Below are 20,006 nucleotides of genomic sequence, written 5' to 3'. Positions count from 1 at the left end.
GCTATAGTTTGTGGTAATTAAATGAACCGATGCTTCGATCGCTGCGCTACACCCTTCCAAGAAAAGAAATCCACAACAAAACATCCGTTTTCCGACACTCTTAACTTTTTGCAAAAACGGGAGCACACCCACCCGCCCATAATCCACTTCTGCTCGTGTGGGCGTTTTGTGTTCAACCTTCTTCGTTTCGCATTAATACCCCGCGGGCTGCCAAGGGTGAAGTGCGCGCGGTTCCGGAACCTTCGCACGCAACCGGGACGCTGCTGGTGTAGATGTTATGTTACATTTACATGCAATTAGGACATAATTTCCTATGACATATGGGCGTTTGATTGGCAGCCGAAAGCACCTTCCGGCATCCTGATCGGATCGCGAGCACGGGTGAGAGTGATACGAGCGTGCCAAAAGACGTACCAAAAGACGGTCAATGCGTAAGGATGAGAGGGTCAAATGGGAGCGTAATAATGGTACTAGCTACTCGCACTAACCTGTAGACTGGTTATTTTGGGCTTCGAGCACATAGTTCTATGATTTTCTGAGATAATTTTGAGGTTTGTCATTTAGATTGCATACTTTATACTTTGCAATGCAAATAATCGCCTAAAAGTATGCAACTTGCTGTACAAAACGATCCCAATTTTGATATTTGTAAAGTTTGACATCTATTCAAGCTTTTTAGATGCCTTTCTTTCAGCATCGAAGAAACTAACACGTCTAGCGTCCCCATCGTCCCCAACATAAGCATTCATTTCCGTTGCGTTTCCCTCTCTTACCGAAGAAAAGACATAATTCTTTTCATCGTGCCTTATCTGTACACCGTTCCACCAGGATACACTGTACGGAGGGAAAGAATTGGCAACAAAACCAGCCCTTGAAAAGGATACACGGCAAACGAAAGGACACAAAAAAACGCAGACACGACGCTACATGGAACGGAACCGTATTGTTTACGGGTTTCTTCCGGCCTGCACCAGCTTTAGCACCACCAGATTCAGGTCCAAGCAAGGTCATAAAGCTGGCACTGGTTAAAGCCTACATCTTGCTCCCGGATGTTGTTTGAAGCCAACCAAAACAAGGGAAACCAACCATTCCAAAAGAAGAAAAAACGTCTCTCAAGCTCTAAGGACACACGTGCCAGGAACGTGTTAACGGTTTGATTTACGATTGCAGGTTGAGCTGCTTTATTGGCCCCCGAGTGTAAAGGGGATCGGGCTGGCGAAACTCGTTTCCGCTGTACGGTGCACAAGAGGTACAAAGATTTGGGAAACAGTGAAGCGACCTCAAATCTTCCCAAACGTCCAACTTGAGACATAAAATCGGAGGAAAAGGTTCTAGTGCCCTGCTGGCCTGCCGAAATAGTTCCCGAAAGCTTCTCATCAACAGCGAGAAAGTAGACGTCACATTGTTATTGTAAAAAGTAGGGTTGCGTACTTATTGCGGACGGGATCTATCCTCCAGTCACCGTGTTTACGAGCATGACCCGATGGCCACGTCGCAAGTATGGCAAGACATAAACAAAGTACGTGAGTTCAACGGAATAACCTTAGGATAAGCTGCAGACACAGGGCTTTATCCTTTTTCGTTGGTTCGTGGTGATTGGCGAAGGTCGAATTCTTACTACGAACACAACCTGTACTCGGGCATGTTCTTGCTTTGCAGCTTTGTGTGTTTTTTTGTCCTCTATCCATGACATGATACGGTGTATAAACTTAATTTAAGCCTTAACCTTTACGCACCGGTCACGTTTTTAATTCACAACAAACCCACAAGCCCCCAACACACCCACAAGCCCCCAAAAAACCCAAAGTTAGCTCGCCCGCAAAAAAAAAACTTGGCTCTAGTTCTTCTAGCGTAGCTGCGCAAATTATGACATTTTGTGCTGTGTCTGACTGGCCTTCATAAATTGGGCACTAAACGAGCACCGGTCATTAAACTTTTGCATGCTCGGGAGTGCTCGTGCCGCAGCAAGAAGGGCTGAAGTGCTATAAAAATGTGTAAGTAAGAGATTGCAGCAGTAGTAACAGCAACAGCGTCTTGGAATAAAAGTACAACAGATATGTTTGTACTTTTTATTGTGCTCATAGCAAAAAAAGGCACAATTACTTATCTTTTTGATTGTTTCGAAGCACACTAGTTGTGTGTAAGTGCGTCTTTCGTCCAAAATTGTCTTGCTGACATGGTTAGAGAATTAGTGGTACTATGCTTTATCTTCATCAATAACAAATATAGTCGAACATATACATCTTTTAAATGTTTTAGTTTTTAAATGGCTCCGTTCGAAATGTTATAAAACTCACAAACACCTTTTTGAAACACCAAAACACTGCTTAACATCGGATTAAGGAATACCAATCCGTTGTCAACAAGGACATTTTACTTATTGCCTTAGTTGCTTAAACTATTGTAACGCGGATTGCATACTTGTAGGCTGTTCGACTCACATTCGACTCACAAGGTATGCAATTCGCATATCAAAAAGACATTTACGCTATTTTTGCTTTAAAAACGCATTGCTTTATCCCTTTCTAGCTTCATCTGTAACCAAAATCTACGCATCACGTGTGCAAGGGGTGTTCTATTTTTATTTAACAACTAAATGCTAGTTAATTTTGCCTTGTCGAGCCCTTTCCCTCCCCAAGGGACTATTACAAACCATCAACCATGTCTGGGGGTGGTGAAATTTGATTGTCTGGACGCTGTCATCGATCGATAGCAGAGCAAACGAAAATGCATGCGAGGAATCTCAAGACGGAGGAATTGATTTTTCCTAATATTGTAGCAGTTCTTCCCCCCTCGATATAAACTTACAAATAAACTGCTACCTTATTTCGCCCAAAAACAATCATTCACTTTTGAAGAATGCTAGAGCTAGAGCGGAAGAGCGAAAAAAAGCGTACAACACGCACTAACTAGTATCTTCACATCGTGCTATACCGGATGCTAAAAATCGAATGCTGACTTGTTTCCTTCAACGCGTTTCAAAGGTTGCAAGCAATTGCAAGAACATCCCCTCCACCGCCCCAGAGCTCATCAGACAACACAGTCACGTTCGACGCCATACTTACTGGTCGTGGGACGCCAACCGGCCCCTGTGTCTTCCAAGCGCCATTTTCCCTTCGTGGACGATTTTTTTTTCTCTCCTCACAACCGCGCGTTCTCGCTTTTCATCACTTTTATTGACATTCATCAAGACTTGACTCACCATCGCTGGCAAACCCTTCCCTCCCATCCGGAAGGGAGCACTGCAAATGGGAGTTAAAAGGAACAGTTCTCGTTACGGGTTCTACCTTTACCTTTCTGTTTTTTGTGTGTTAGCAGACATTTGGTTTCTATTTCAACTGCACACAAGAAGGAAAAAACAAACTTCTCCATTACGGAATGGAATAAAACAAAACTCATCAGTCTAAGCTCCTGAGTTGTCTTTTGCTGCACAGACATAGAAAATATTGTAATACTATTCCGCTTATGAGCTTCCAGAGCTTCCGTTCTGTGACGCGTTCTCGATCAAATATTGATGACATGCAAATCATGAGCATCCAGTCTCTTCGGCTTCACTCACTTCTTTTGCTCCAGAATAAACATTTCGATGATGCACAACTACTGCTCGCTGCATGGTTGGCAAGCCAATCAAAAGTGAGGATCTGTGTCCCAGCGTCGCTCGGTCAAGTCGTTGCGGTCTAAAATTGGATACACGCCTTTTTGCGAACAGCTGGAGCTACTATTTGCCATAGCTCAGCACAATCAGCTGTAATTTTCATGCTAATAAACTGAAGCCGGTCGACCAAATCAAGTGCATTCCGATTGATGGCAAGGCACAACACAATGAACCATCAGCAAATCTGCATAACAGTCTATACATAATCCATCAAGCACGGATGCAAATTATGTCTCGTTTCCATCACTATTGTATTGAGAGCCAAACGGGAGTCCTGGCCCACGTCCACCAAGAAAGTTCTATAAAATTTAATATTTCCAATTGCTGCATCGTGAAGCCAGCTCTTTCACCACACATCCCGCCCTTTCTTTTAATCCATTTTAAAAATGCTCATTTTGTTTATGGACTAACGAACCGGCAAAAAAGAACAGGATTGTACAGGATTCTCAAACAGTCCGTAGACTCTCGTCCACATTTCATTAATTATCATAATTGGCCTGAATAAGCTGGCCTACCGTCAGCCATCGCCATCGTGTTTTATCCTTTGCCAGGACACAATAATCCTGCCACGCGTCTTCTCAGGAGCCACCGTATCTGCACCGGTCTGCTGCAGCGTTCGTTGTCGTTGTCTATTTTCTTTCTATTTCATTGCAATTTATTTTGTTGTTCTTGCTGCAGTGGAGACTCCCTTTGGGTGTTTCCTTCTTTTTTTGTGTACAAATTTTATAGTCTTTTCACCTTAGTTACCAGAGCAGAAAGGGAAACAGACATGGAAAGGAACATGTTTTGAACAACAATTAAAACAAACTTTACACTGTGCAAACAGCTTGTTCTCCCATGCAAAACGGGAGCAGGCCCAACAGACGGTGAAATAAGTGAAAGAAATAGCACCTCCCGGCAAGGATTCGCTTCGCTTGTTCGTAGTTATTCTGGTCAGCAAAACAAATCTCTGCTGTACCGCTCCGCTAAGCCTGCCCCGAGAATCCATAAAGAGAACGAGAGTTGTGTTTTGTTGGTGCCGTGACCAGGATACTTACCGTTAATTTTGTTTCTTCATTATCCCACGGTGCATAATCCAACCGCCGGGGTAGGATCAGCATATACACACACACTCTCTTTTGCTTTTGGTTGTACACTTTTCACGCCGTAAAACGCTGAAACACGATACGCGATAAAACACGCAAAAAGCGACAAAACTTTAAACACACCGCACCTTGCTTTCTTTTGTAGCACAGCGCTAGCTTCACTCTTTGCCTTTTACCGGAGGTGCCGGCTTTTTTTTTTGTGCGGGCGAAGGTTGGAAGATATTGGGCCAAATTTTGCACAAATAACGGCCGCACTTTTATTACGCCGACAAACCTCCCCCCTCGACAAAACTGCGCCTTCAGAACACTGTTTCACTATCACACTGACACGCGCGATACGCGAGACATTTTCAGGGCGATTGGTTGCCTTTTGCTCGGGATGGAGAAAGACACGTTTGCAAACAAGCGTTTGCACAGAACACACCCTACAGTGACACACTATACACACACAAACACAAAAATATATTCATGGAAAAGATACCTCAAAGCTTTCCCCTTCCTATCACCGAACTGCTGTAAACATGAACACACACGCGATGATCACAGTATCGTACATCCTTACAAGAAAAACCGCTGAATCTGGAGTTGTAAGAGATAGAGGAAATTCGGTGAGAATTGAAAAGAAGCTGCCTGCCCGGAGCTTAGCACGGAAGCCTTAAAACAAACGAACACAAACGCGGAACGAGCAGGATTAAACTTTACACTTTCGAAAAGAAAGTAAAAGAAATCGGAGCCAATCTCGACAAGGGAGAGCAAAGAAACTCCACCGTGGAGTGTAGCTCCATCTGGCGGTTAGTATTGGAAGCCAGCGCCTTGTAAACTCCCATTCACACACTTCGGTTGCTTGCTTCACTGCCCCTTGCGGCATCAATATATCAACATTCAAAGTGTAGAATGCAAGATTGTAATAATTTTTCACTTTTCACTTTTGCACGCTGCTGGGGATTTTTCACTTTCACTTTTAAATTCTTATTTTTCTTCTTAAAGAGGCCATTTTTTGGGCTTCCCTTTCCCTGCTGGGTTTTTTTTTGCTTTCTATATCACACTTTGACTTTTTCCATAAACGTAAGGGAGCGATGGAGCAATGGTGTTGGCGATGATGATGATGGGTGGCCATTTATTATATTTATTGCACTGAAAACATTCCACCACTCTCTCACACACACAAACACCTTCTGATAGGCAGCGCACAGTTAAGCAAGATGAAATGTGTTTTGCCTGCCACAGTGTGACTAATAGAATATTCTCTTTCCGCCCACCGAGTACACCCGAAGCATAACAACCAACTTGCCAGCAAGATAGCTGCAATCTATTTCTTTAACAGCCAACGAAGACGCCTTCGATAGTAAGCCTTCATCGATTTTGCTCTCAGGAGGGGCAAACACAGACACACACACACACAAGCGCAGCCGTTTATTTCGCGCTGATCCCTTTTATTGCCTTCAGTGGCAAAATTTATACCATTCTTTTGCTCTGTCTTCCGGGTGCAATCCTAACCTGGCCCGTTGGTGCAGTGTTTGGAGCTGGTATTCGGTTTCTATCGTATTCACCTTCCACACGGAGAGTATCTGCAATAAAGGAAGTACAAAAAGAACAGCAGGGAGAGTTTCGAAATCAATGAGTGCACAAAAATCCGTCCAAATTAAAGTGATCAATTTGCTGGCGAGGCGTGGGAAATGGAAAGAAATGGATGAAAAATAGCAACTGTCAGCAAAAAAGTGTGGAGAAGCTTGCATGAGCTAAAGCGTAGAATGTATCGTTGCAACAAATCTGTGGAGTGTGCACATTCTTGTTCACTTTCTGGGATGGATTTTGAAGTCTTTCAGCTACAAAGTGAGAGTGATTGTATAGCATTAGAGTTCAACTTCAAGCGGTAAATTGCTTCAATTTGTATTCCAACTTCTGTGACTTCCAGTTTAGCGTTTAAAGCGATCCAACCAATCCTAACTGTGCTACCATCTTCAAGACAGACCAAACATATCGGACGCTGTAGTTGTACTTTACCCTTCCTTCTTCACCAATCCAATCAAAACGGATGTAACATTTTCCAAACCTCCTACCCGAGCAGGTTCGTGCTAATTTGACAATAAATATAACCTCCGATCGACATTCACCGCGTTGTGCAGATACCAATTAAGCATCAACAGCAATACCACACACCAACGGACGTGCCGGCGGCTGCCGGCTTTCATTCAGCCAAAAGCGCTAAAGGTCTAAAGGTCTCCTTCTCCTTCACGGTGAGAGAGAGAGAGAGCGTCTTATCACAGTGCAATACTTATATATCACTCCTACCTTCAATTACCTTTAATTAAGACATAAATTTACGCTCATTGCAATGACCGGCTTTTGTTGTTGTCCGTACTATACGTCCGTACGCCGCGATGGGAAGTGTGATGCGCCATTGGGTCAATGCAGTGAAGATGCAGATGGAACTGTGTATTCCGTTGTGGACTCTTTTTATTTCCAACTATAATGTTCAATATTTTTGATGTACGAGCACAACAGGGCGGTGAAAGAGTTTTGAGCAATATACGTTATGCTTATTGCATACTTTATGGCGTTTATTGCAACAAATTCTACGACTTGCTTCTGTTGCCCACAAAATCGCCACAAAGTATGCAATTTACAATACAAATTCGCCTAGATGTATAGATTCCTAATTTAAAGCATTCTTTTTAAGATTCTGCAAATGTCGAACTGTAATTAAAAATGTAAAATATAGCTCATTCGTGTTTTTTTTGTGCACAAAACCAGCTGACACTTCAAATCTCCTTCTCAAGCACTATCGTTAACAAGATTGTGTTTTAATCAATCGGAAATGTACTCCAGAAGCTCCAACGTCTCCAAGATGACAAGGACAGCTCGTGTAAAAAGGGTTTTCTCACAAAAACCTTCATCCAGTAACTCTCGACCCAGGAGCAAACACACGCCACCAAACACTTCTTTTAATTTGTCTCTCACCTTACAGAGCATGTCGTGTCGCTGGCGGAATGTTTTGCCCACTAACAGGACCTTCTAAGTGTGTAGACATTGCCTCGATCGTACTAAGGTGTGACATCCCTTCCCACTCTCGCTTCGTCGTCCATTCAGTCACATTCGGTCACAATTTATTTCCGATGAACAAACGAGGTTAGATGAAAGCAATTTATCAACGACACTGTGGCTCTCCCTCGCCGTGCGGCCACAGTGCAAAACCATTCTTCTCCATCCCGTGGTCTTTATGTAGCGACTAGAATGGCGTAAGATGAGCGAGAGAGAGCGAAAGCCATTCGTTCTCATTGTTGATTCATTTTCATTAATTCTTTTACACTTCTGCACCCGCTGAGGGGAGTGAAAGATTTCATGCTTTCCCCGTGCTTTGCACATTCCTGCAAAACGACCTACAGAACGGATACAAGTGGGAAACAGAAACCTACCAGCCCCTAGATTCGCTCCTTTTCTGCTTCACTTGTGTGTATGCAAAATGTAAACTTTTCTTTCTAATTACATTATTTCGATTCACTCATTGTAAACATAATTACGATCGTTTGTTATGCTCCCCTTCCCCAAACGTTTCCTTCGCAAGGAGAAAGCCTCGCCATGTCCTAGTTTTGGGGGCGAGAAGCAGGAAATGTTCCACCCTCTTGCTGCACACTTTTCGCTCGCATATTATGCGTCCGGCCGGTCGGCTCGAGAGGGCTCGATACAATCGAAGCAACAACACTTAACACAATCCAGTTTTTCCCCCAGGTTTACAATCGACAAACGCACCGCTTGCCCTGAGGCCCTTGAATGAATATTTTACTACCATCCTAGGCCGGTCGGCCAGCCACTTAAACGCAGAAGAGATTTCCATTCAGGTGCAATCAATCGGTCGTCAAACGAAAGGCAGCAGCAACCATTACCATAGCAATCGAGCCACGCTTCCTTGGCGCATTGAATAACGAATTAAACAATTCGAAGCGCAAACTACATTAGCCGGCGAAGGAAGTGCATTTCGGCGTATGGTTGCACACTGCGTGGCCCAATGCACCGCAACAAACCCCGTCCATTCGGGTTGGATCGATTTTTCCGTAAACAATTTTAACGCTTCCCACTCCCAGACACTCTGCGTGTGAGTGGGTTCCTCTGAGTACACACATTGGTGCAAAAATAGAAGCAACAAAAACAGTGCCGGCTCACGACGGCCCACTTGTGTTTTTTCGTGAGATCGTTCCACAGACGCCGGATGACTCATAACACCTGCCCGGGGAAAACCCTATCCGAAGAGAGAGAGAGAGAAAATGCTGTCAGAGATGCTGCTCACACAGGTGTACCACACTTCTCACTCACCGCAAACCACTCTCGATGGTCATCTGAAATGCTCTCCATACATGAGACAACCAAAAAAAGAAACACTTCAGTACAAACGAACACGATGTTCCCTTTTGCGCTAATCCAATCTCGTCCCACTCTCCACAGTAGACGCGCACACTGCCTTTCGTGCGATAGTGGTTTGAGAATTTTCCTACCTAAGTCCCTCAGGATGAAGGAAGACAACCATGACAGCCTCAAACACATTCCCGAGTGCAGTCACTGTGCCCCGCTTGCTTTAGTCGGGCTTTACATCGCTCTTGTTTCAGCGCTTCACTTTGCATCCGAGTTTTCCGAATGAGATTGGCATAAATTTGCATGTCAATGGGTTTTTTTTTCTTGTCCCAAATCGAAGAGTGTGTGTGTATGAATTACTTCGTTTTTTTAAGTTCTGAAGTTTTTTTTTTTTTGTTTGAATATCGATTCTATTTGAAAACCATTTTAGATACAGTCAAAGACGCATCCTTTCAGCATTCTCTGGTAGCTCCTGTTTGCCTTTCATTTAGGAATATTTTTCGTGTACGACGTAACACATTAGGCAAAACCAACTACACGAAACTTTCACTGAAAATAGATACGAACTTATTGATCGTAAAATACAATTTATTGACCTAGACAACAGTTTTTGCCCCAAAATTGTACCTCTTCTAATATTTGTCACTAATATTTGTTTCGAAACCCCAATTTTTGCCTCATTTAGGACTAATTGACATCGAGTTTTAACTTCATCGCATTAAATTTTACACCTCACATAGTTAAAGGTACTGTTTTTTTCCAACATTTGATTAATTAATTCCAACAAACAATAATTTAAATACTGTTAAAGAAAATATTACGTTCCTCGTCTTTTATTTTTGAAAGCCCTAATGGAGTCTTCTGAGTTGGAAAGGATTTTCTCGATCATAGCGTAATCGTATCCAAACTAAAGTAAATGTACCAATAGTGGTGCAATTTGTAGTGGTACAGTTGTGTTTCAATGGATTGAAAGTGTCAGAAAGGAAAATTTATTAATATTTTAACACACAACAATTAGAATATGTTTTATCCTCGCAATCACAACCATTTTTACCATAAAACACATCAAATTTACGAAAAAATACATATTTTTGTGACTGATTCGTTGGACCTATAATGGTGGTATGGTCCCTATAGTTGTCGTATTGTGTTCCTATAGTGGTGGTAAACAAGAATGCCTCAAAACAGTGTATAATATTAATATAACTAAGTTTTGAAGCTGTTTCTGTGTGAATAGCAAGGATTGCTGCCATAATAATGATTCCTTGCGTAAATTGATCGTAAAAATGTATGAATTTGTTTGATGAAAATATTGACTAAAGTACTGTATCACACCTGTCGTCAACTCACTCCCGGATGAGTACGCTTAATTTGAATTCGATTTTTCACTCGGCCAGATATGCGAACTTTGGCCTATGTTTGGTAAATTACGTACAGACAAAACATTTCTGTTGCTTTTTTTGATGAAAACAGTACGACATGTCAAAAGTGTCATCGAAAAAATCTAAAATTACCTGTTTTTATTGAATTTAGAACTAAGACCACTATAGAAACATGCCTGTGTTGTGTACCAATAATGGCACTATGGCAAAAAAACACTTATATTAAAAAAGGTAAATATGATCAAAAGGCAATCAATTTCAGTAAAGAAACTAATCGTTGCATTATTATGTGTTCATTTAGAACGATAACAAAGATATGAGTTTCGTTATGAAATCCTAAGGAATTTTGAAAAAAAAAACGTTGACACATTTCACAAAATAATGGATTTTTCGGTCACTAAAAACGGAATGGTCCCATTTATCTTTTAAATCCTTTGTAAAAGGCTAAAGAAAATTTCACACTAACGTAAATAACTTAATTACTTTTAATTTGCCGTGTGGAACGCATTTTAGTGCAATACCACCACTATAGGTGCGTTTACCCTAGATCTCATACGTTTACAGGTACATTTGCATTTTTAAAATGACAGCAACTGATTCTATTAAAGATAATATTTAATACCAACGACTCTGAAACCAGTATATTAACAACTGGAAAAATTGAACCAGTTTTCGACAGTGTACGTATTTTCGGAAAGGTAAATAAAAAGTGAAATTTTGCAAAAAACGCATTGAAAATTGTCTCAAAGTGCTTCACGAAGTTTCACATCCATTCCTTGCGTATTTTTAGAAATATCAAATAAAATGAGCAGATTTAACATGTTTCGGCAGTTTTACTGTCATCCAATAGTTCGCTAGGTTTTATTATTTATTATGAACCAGAACAATATCCGATCTCAATTAATTCAATCGTTTCAATTCAAACAATACTTTTTCTCGCACAAAGATGCTCAATTAAAACCAATTTACAGGAAGCTCAAACAATCCAAACTGCCCAAACTCTCAAACCCCCCACAAACACAGCACACACAATGAAGCAATGCATTTCCTGTGCATTATTTAACCCACACCGAATGATACATTCCACCGGTTGCAGTTCAACCGGAAGGATGCGCGCTGAAAGCAAAACCAAAATAAAAACCCTCCCCCCCCCCCCCCACACACACACACACACACACACACACACACACTTCAATCACAGACAGGCGCGTGGGCTGGCAGACAACACTGCCATTTCCATACCTTAACCACGAGAAAAACCACTCGCTCGGTTTACAGGTGCGTGAAAATGATAGATGAAGGTTCCCGCTCCATCCTCCATCTTCTTGCCGGGCATTTCGCCCCCTTTCGCCCTGTTTTGGGTCGAGAAAAATCTTTACATGGCGGGGAAGCCACCCATGTTTTGTGCGTGTGTATGGGGAAATTGATTACAAAACAACGCGCCGTGGACGCGTGGCAAAAAGTGCACCGTGCAGCATGGAACAGCACGGTCAACAACCCCTTTCCATCACCACCATCGTCGTCAGCGGCATCATCATCATCATCATCCTAGTCCGTAGGAATAAATGAGCGAACGGGCGAATGCTGGCGCCATATGGAATATGCACTGTTGCGTAAATTAAAATTGTCGGCCACTTCGGCTTGGTTGCCGCCGGCACGTTGTCCTTCCCTTCCCTACGCTGTCCTCACTTGCTTGCTTTCAACCCATTCAAAGCGGGTGAGGTCAGTGAAGCAATCAATATAGCAACCGTCCGGCAAGAATGCCACTCAAACGTATCGGAAAATGGAACGCACAAAAGCCTCCCACCAATCCAAGCCACACGCACTAGCACACTTGCCCTAACCTCAACCATAATTTATGAACGGGGACAATACGAAGGACGAAATGTGTCTTTAAAGTCGCTAGCAAAAGTCACATTTACTGTTGAAAGGAAAAATTCATCGCAAAAAAAAAGAGAACGAGTAGCTCATTGGAGGGAGAGGAATAAACAATAATCACTTAATCAACCAGGATCAGGCTCATAATTGAATTGCTACCGGTCCATCCAGACGCTGGTAATTAACAATTAATATCGCGACAGCACGTTCGAACCAACCGGCTAGGCCAGCCAAATGTGCCAAATGGAAAGCAGAGTGAGAGAGAAAAAATAATAGCCGGTTCTTCTGGCTCATTTCCATTTACTTTCCACGAAAACAAGCTATCGTGTGGACATTGGATATTACTTGGAAAAATAAATGATAGTTGCGCCCTTGAATGTTGAAAGCTTGATGAGTTATGTGCCTTTTTTCCAGCCGTTGCTTCATCTAGACTGGAATTGTACGAATTCCAGACCATTTGTAAGATTAATAGAGAAAATGTGGGTTAAGCTACTAGTTTTTGTAAACTAAATACTCTGAAACGAACATATATTCAAGTTTCTCATCATTTTGATTTATCATTCTGATACCACTAACTCTTTACTTATCTCAACCTATAACTATTTTATTGCTATTTTAATGTTTCATCTATTATTGAGAAATGCCGCGGAGAAATTTTCTTTATTGAATTTCTTCCCATATGTGATTAATTTAATTAATTTTGATTTAATTTTTGAAAGCAAACATTTGGCAAATAATTATTGTTATTGAATACACTTTTCTTCATTTTTCTGCTCATATTTCAGTTTCATACTCTTGCTTTCATTTTTATGCATTTGACGTATAGGTTGAATGTAAATTGTCTTCAAATATTTATTTCAAATTGTTCAGAATGATTTAAAATGTTTAAAATTATGCGATTTAAATTGTTTACAAAACTCATATTTTCGCCTATTATCTGATTTTGCGGCACCCCGCACAGTCCATTATGAGCACTTATCGGAACACTTTTTTCACTCATCGTTGAGGACACTCTTCAGCTATATTCCTGCAAAAACTCACACCGATATCATTTAAAATCATGCATCACCATGCATAAATGTGATAACAGGTATGAAATTTATGCGGTCCACTGAAAGTCGGACAAAAGTAAAATCGATTTTCATTTCAAAGCAAAATGCCCATGCAGCTTGCCAATAGTGGCCAATATGGTGCTAACATCATTTGATATCAGTTGTTACTGGCCCATCGACTATTTTGGCAGGTCATCTGCGTATTGCATAACCTAGGCCAAGCGCTCTTTGACCTAAATAGGCAGAATACCATTTCTTCAATCTTCCAACAGAAGTAATGTTGCACACTACAGCAGGATTCGTTCTTTCAGCCGAAGTAAACTGTTTTTATTAAAACAAGCGTTTTTAAGCATCGATATTTTTATTTGGAAAGCTAAAAATCCGTCGCTTGTCTCGGGCTTATGAGAAAGAATGAACTTTATTCTCTCCTGCAGCTTCGATCGTAAGCGTTCGGGAATACTCGGCCCGATCAGTGTTGAACGTTGACCACACTAAACGCGGGCCGTGTCGCCCTCTATCGAATATTACTGGGAACAAAACCTTGCGAGCAAATCGGTCGTTAATAATAATTAACAAGTAATTTTAAAGAGAATCTTAATGTTTATCATTTTTGTTCCTGGCTTGGTTCATGTTGGACATGTTAATAACTTGAATCAAATCTATTTTTACCAAGGTAATACTATAAGACGTAGTGCCACAAGCGCTAATGCATTCCCATTCTTAGCTACCCTACCAGGCCCAATGGCATTAAGCATGAATATTCCTTCTGGATTTCAACAGTCTACAGTCTCATGTTTTTGTTTGATTGATGCATACATTCTAAATAAATTCTTACTTAAAAATACAATTCCAATAATTCCTTGACAGTTTGTCTTTACCTTTAAACAAAATGTAGCTTTCTTACTAGCGTAAAGCCTATAGAAATAAATTGGTTATAACCGAAAGCTTTGACGCGGCCTTGCACCATTTTGTTTTTTTTATTCTTATCAATTAATTACACTCACGTGGTCTTAAGCTCGATGTCTCAAGCATGAATAGTTATTTTCTCACTCAAACCCCCCGCAAAACGGAAGATTTGAATGATTTCTCCACATGATTGTATTCAAATATTTACTTAATATTCATTTCATTATCGTCTTTTACTTGTATCATGTAGAAAAACTGACAAAAATTTTCTCTATAACTTCATTACTGATACTTTTTAATGATTTCATTACTTTAAAATTTTGATAACAATAATATCATTTACAAAATTACTTTGGCATTTCTATTATTTGTGCGTGTTCTAAAATCCTCGAGTCAATTGTCCATTTATCTGTAATGCCTTGTGTAAAAAATTATATTTCTACGGAACAACACGGCTTTATGCCCAATCGCTCAGTGTCCACCAACCTAATGTGTTTTTTGTCTTCTCTATATCACTACCTGTCTAGTGGTAAGCAAGTAGACACTATCTATACCGATTTCAAAGCGGCATTTACAAGTATACCTCTATCATTACTTGTTACTAAGCTTCGAAAACTAGATTTCGGTGGCTCTATATTGCCGTGGTTCAACTCCTATCTTGAGAATCGTTCATATGTAGTTAAAATCTGTGGCTCTTTCTCTGAATGTTTTCTTATTTCTTCGGGTGTCCCTCAAGGTAGTGTCCTTAGTCCCTTACTGTTCATTCTCTTCCGCAATGACTGTACTTCGATCCTTCCTCCTAACGGCTTCTTGCTATATGCGGATGACGTTAAAATTTTCTTCCTGTACTTCTACAGCTGATTGTCTAGTCCTTCAATCCTGACTCTGTAAATTCTCTACATGGTGTGCTTCTAACGGTTTAGTCCTGTGTCCTGAAAAATGTTCTGTCTTGTCTTTCTTCCGATCCTCTACAAGTATAACTCATGCTTATAGTGTCTGTGATGCCCCTATTCCCCGTGCGTCCTTGTCTAAGGATCTTGGCGTCTTCTTTGACCCGAGTCTTTCTTTCAAGGAGCACACGGACTATGTCATCAACAAGGCCAACAAAAGTCTTGGTTATATTTGTCGCATGTCCACTGAAATTCGTGATCCTTTTTGTCTTAAGTCCCTTTATTGTTGTTGGGTCCGTTCCGTACTAGAATATGCCTGTGTCATCTGGTCTCCTGTCCAACTATCTCTGCTCCAAAGGATTGAGAGGATCCAGAGACGTTTTACAAGGATCGTATTTCGTAGGTCGCTGGGTCATCACTCTATTCCGCCTCCTTCGTATGACGATAGATGCACTCTATTAGGCCTTGCCAAGTTGGAGCACCGCCTCTCGGTCGCTCAGGCTTCTTTCGTCGCTGGCATATTGCTCAATACGATTGATACTCCTTCACTTCTGTCGCGCTTACATTTGTATGCACCTTGTCGCACCTTACGTTATCGTTTTCGTCTCCAGTTACCTATCTGTCGTACACGTTTTGCTCGCAATGAGCCTTTTGTAAGAGCTATGTCGTCTTTTAATAGTACTTCTGATCTGTTCGATTTCAACATATCCTATCCTGTCTACCGATCCCGTCTTCGCTCCTTTTCCGTACCATAAACTCCTTGCAACTCCTTCGTGAATAATTGTATACTATAGTCAGTAAGCACTATTGCTGTAACCCAACGTGGCCGAGCAAATAATAAAAAAAATAAATAAATAAATAAATAAATATTGAAATTTGTTAATCCGGACCGTAGCGTTCATGACCCAGCTTATGTAATATGCTGATGACCTCTCAAAATAGTCGATGGGCCAATAATAACTGATATCAAATGATGTTAGTACCATATTGGCCAATATTTTATACATGAGGATGAAGGAGGAGCATCTTGACGTTAGCAAGCTGTATTGGAAAAAGTAAAAGCAAATTTAAACAAAATCAAACTTTGCAAAACACTCTTTACAAAACGATAATTCTACCACTTTTCGCACCAGACAGCGTTCCAATCGTTTCCTTGGATCATTCTAACCCATTTAATCCCGCAAGAAACCAGATAATTAACTCAATTATGCTACGATCATTCCTGCCCACGGCAAGTAACACGGTGGCCAAACACCAATTGACCCATCGTTAAATCGCCCCTTTTGCTCCTTGGGTGCCATTATGATCGCTTTAATCACCTTTTTTTCCTACGGGCGATTGACTACTGCCGGAATTACTGTCCACCACGACGATCCAGACAAAAAAGGACCAATCTTCTCGTTCTGCTTCCCAATTCCCACGTAATATTGAGCACGCTTCGTCCTGTAATCGGTGAGAACAACTAAGAAGCTCTTCCTTTCCGCTGTTGCTGCACGAAAATTGCTTCACGTGCGCATCGCTGCACTTGTTTCGGATTTTTTTTTCAATTTCCCTTTTCAACTCCAATCACCAAACAAAAAAAAAGGTCGAGACGTCGTGTTGTGTCGAGTTAAATCCAAAAACGAAGCAGAAAGCTCATGTCTAGCTTGTCTAGCTGCCGTGTAGTATCCCATGATAACCCAGAACCGCATGACGCTCCCAAGTCTGAGGAATACCTTTGATTGCCATTATAAGCGCCATTACAGCAGCATTCTGTCTACTACAAGGGAGAAAATGAGAAAGGGAGAGAGTTCCAGCGGTGAACCCAAAAAAAAAGAACAACCTCAAGATGACTTCATGCAACGGTAGCACGACATTAAAGGAGAAAATCCGAAGCGAATGCCAGACCCTCCAGCCAGCCAGGAACGGGAGGAGGTTCTACTTCGAAAAATTCCATTTTCACTTTCCACTTCAAGGATGCGCCCTTGGCGAGCGGGGGGCCTCGTGTGACCAAAAGGGTACTTAGGAAGCGAAAGGAAGAAAAAAATCCAACCGATTGTATGTGGAAAATCGTATCAAAATTCTCGGTTCCGCATTGGCGCACACCTTGGCCCTGCTGAAGAATTATTACGCCAGACATGCTTTTTGTGAGGCAGCTATCACTGATTCAAGGTTTTCTAAATCACAATGAAGTAGTTTTTGCGCTTTTCTTCTCATTTCCCATACACACCTGGAGTCGCATGTCTTAGCCTGGAATTATCGTTTCTCCCTTGCTACAACCCAACACCCAGGAGCTACATTTTCATAAATCTATTCAAATACCTTCTTGTACCATTCAATCTTCAGGTGGAGCCTTTTTTTACGCTACCAAAGCAGACACACAGCCAAGAAGGACACTCTAAAAATATAAGAAACGATCCCGGCCGGGGCTCTCTTCCTGTGTATCGCGCACCGAAAGCGTCTCGCTTCGAAGCCACCGGTGACCATAAAGCCCAAATCCACTTACCCGTTATGTACTACGGGTTCAAGAAAAAAAAACAACTGCTCCAAAAAAGAACGGACCTTCCAACGGTCTTGTCTGTAAACGACGAAACACTGGACCGGCAAAAAAAACCCGCCGACAAAAGCCGGTGAGTAGAAAGGAGGCGAAAAAGTAACGTCATATTACTTAAAATAAAATTTAATGGTGAATGTAATTTTGAGCTTTCCACCGTTGCTTTCCGTAGCTCCTCGGTGCCATCCCTCCCAGTGGAGCACAGATAAATGGTCACCCCGGGTAGGGGCATCCATTTCATTTGCTTTTGCTGCCCATTTGGTGCCGCGCTGCACCATTTCCTTTGCGGCAAAAACAACCGCGGAGGGAAAGTTCGCGTCCTCTTCTCCATTTTCCCCCCCGTTACGTTTGGAGAAAGGTAATACCGCGTGTTAACATTTTACCCGGGTGCGTACAATTTATATCGGCGCAATGTTTTACCTGGCTTGGTGTGTGTGTTTTTTTAATTCTTTCACAAAAAGCCATGGGAATCATATTTTACAGCTGCGACAGTATGTTCTGTTGCTTTATTCTGAGAAAGAGAGAAAAGAAAATCCTGCCAGATTTGGAGGTTAGATAATCTGAGCCACACATACACACACCGATGTGAGATTTTGTCGTCCTGCCCCTGTTCTCTTACAACCCCGCACGTGGTTCACGCTCTTTAAAGCGTAGCACCAATGTAATAAAGATATTTAGAATGACTTTCAGTTTTTTGTATGCATAGGGGAGGAATTAAGAAATCTTTATCAAAAAAGATCTAAACATTGGAACTAAGCCGACAAGTGGGTTTCGAAGTCCCTCTTCGTCGGCAGTTGCAACACATCTTTCATCGCAAACAACAGTGCAGTTTTCCGCCAGAGGGGTCTGGCTCAGCCTAGCGCTTATCGTCTTGATCAATCGTTTATTTTGGTTTCGATAAAGTAGAGTCGGAGCGGTTTATTACGTAGTGAGGGATAATTTATGTTTTTACTGCACAATAATAAGAATGCAATGACAAAGTTTTGAAGAATTAGAGAGGGGATAAGTAGAAAAATATTGTACGCGATCTTATAAAATTGTGTGATTACATCTACGTATGACATGATTTATAAGCGACATCTCACTACAACAAGCTCACTTGCAATTCCTAGCAAAGTTTGTTCATTAACACCACGTGAAAACATTGTAGTTTAATAAAAGAATCTCGTTTAAACCCTATCATTTTGATTTCTTATTTGTCCAATCAAAATTGTACAAGCAATAATAAAAAAATAGCAATCAATTCTTAATCCTTAAATTCTGAAGACTCCTCTATAGAAAAATGGTACTGTTGTAGCGATGAAAGAAATGTTGGAACCACTAAACTTTCTCTTTAAAGATATATGATAAAGATTGGCATGAAAAAGACACGTATGCAGGGTTTCCCACGGTTTATTGGTTGGTTCTCATAATTTTTTGGTTGCTTCCCATACTTTTTTGGTGTGTATCCACGAATTTTTGGGCATTTCCCAGATTTTTTAGGTTCAATTGTATTGATATCGAATAAATACCAATAAATACCACTAATTGATACGGACGATGCCAATAAATTATGGGAACGAACCAAAAATCTATGGGATACGATGAATAAATCGTGAGACGAGCCCAAAAAATTATGAGAACCGACCAATCAATTGTGCAGGGCTACAAAACACAATACCAAGCTACGACCGCTCCTTTGCCAAATCCAGTTCAAGAACCAATGCTCAACTCTTAATACACCTGTTACTGGAGGTTACAAACCAGGAAGGACCCCGAACTGGTCCTGGAAGAGATATATTATTATTTATTGTTTAATCTTCAACGGGCCGTATGTCACTTAATTCACTGCGGTCACGGCAGTGAAGCCGAAGACGGTCCTTGACGCACTGAGTGGAGATGTTGAAGTCGGAGCAGTCCGAAACAGTGTTGAAAACAGCCGACATGCGGAACATAGGGTCAGACCGACCAGCGCTGGAACGAGGTTGAGCGAGCCGTAGAGTCTAGAGAGACCTAAGTGCTCGGGATGGTGCATAGATATCGATTCGATGCAACAAAGGTCGATGAGTCGATAGAGCCATTTAGCAAACCAGCGATGAAAGAGCACTGTGCATTGCGTCTTCTAACCGAAAGAGGTTCAAAGCCTAGAAGACCCTGGAACTGATAAAGAATCTATATCAGCTCTGGCGATGACCTTGAATTCATTTGGGTTCTGAAGCAGGTCCTGGCTTTTTACCAATTTTGGAGCTAATCTTGATCCCATACCCATATACTATACTACACTATACTATACTATACC

The 20,006-nt window shown here is 41.4% G+C and overlaps 1 long non-coding RNA gene across 2 annotated transcripts in view; it reads right to left on the bottom strand.

The window, feature by feature from the left end:
• Positions 1-20,006, bottom strand: part of LOC121597073 — a 30,768-nt gene that overhangs the window by 9,576 nt on the left and 1,186 nt on the right. For both annotated transcript variants that reach the window (XR_006005373.1, XR_006005374.1), the window contains exon 2: positions 4,693-5,319. This is a non-coding gene — a long non-coding RNA (uncharacterized LOC121597073). The remainder of the gene's footprint in view (positions 1-4,692; positions 5,320-20,006) is intronic.

This window comes from Anopheles merus, chromosome 3R (assembly GCF_017562075.2).
Source record: "Anopheles merus strain MAF chromosome 3R, AmerM5.1, whole genome shotgun sequence".
Taxonomy (NCBI): Eukaryota; Metazoa; Arthropoda; class Insecta; order Diptera; family Culicidae; genus Anopheles; species Anopheles merus.
Note: the sequence above shows the minus strand (reverse complement) of the source record. Positions and strands in the feature narration are given on the sequence as shown.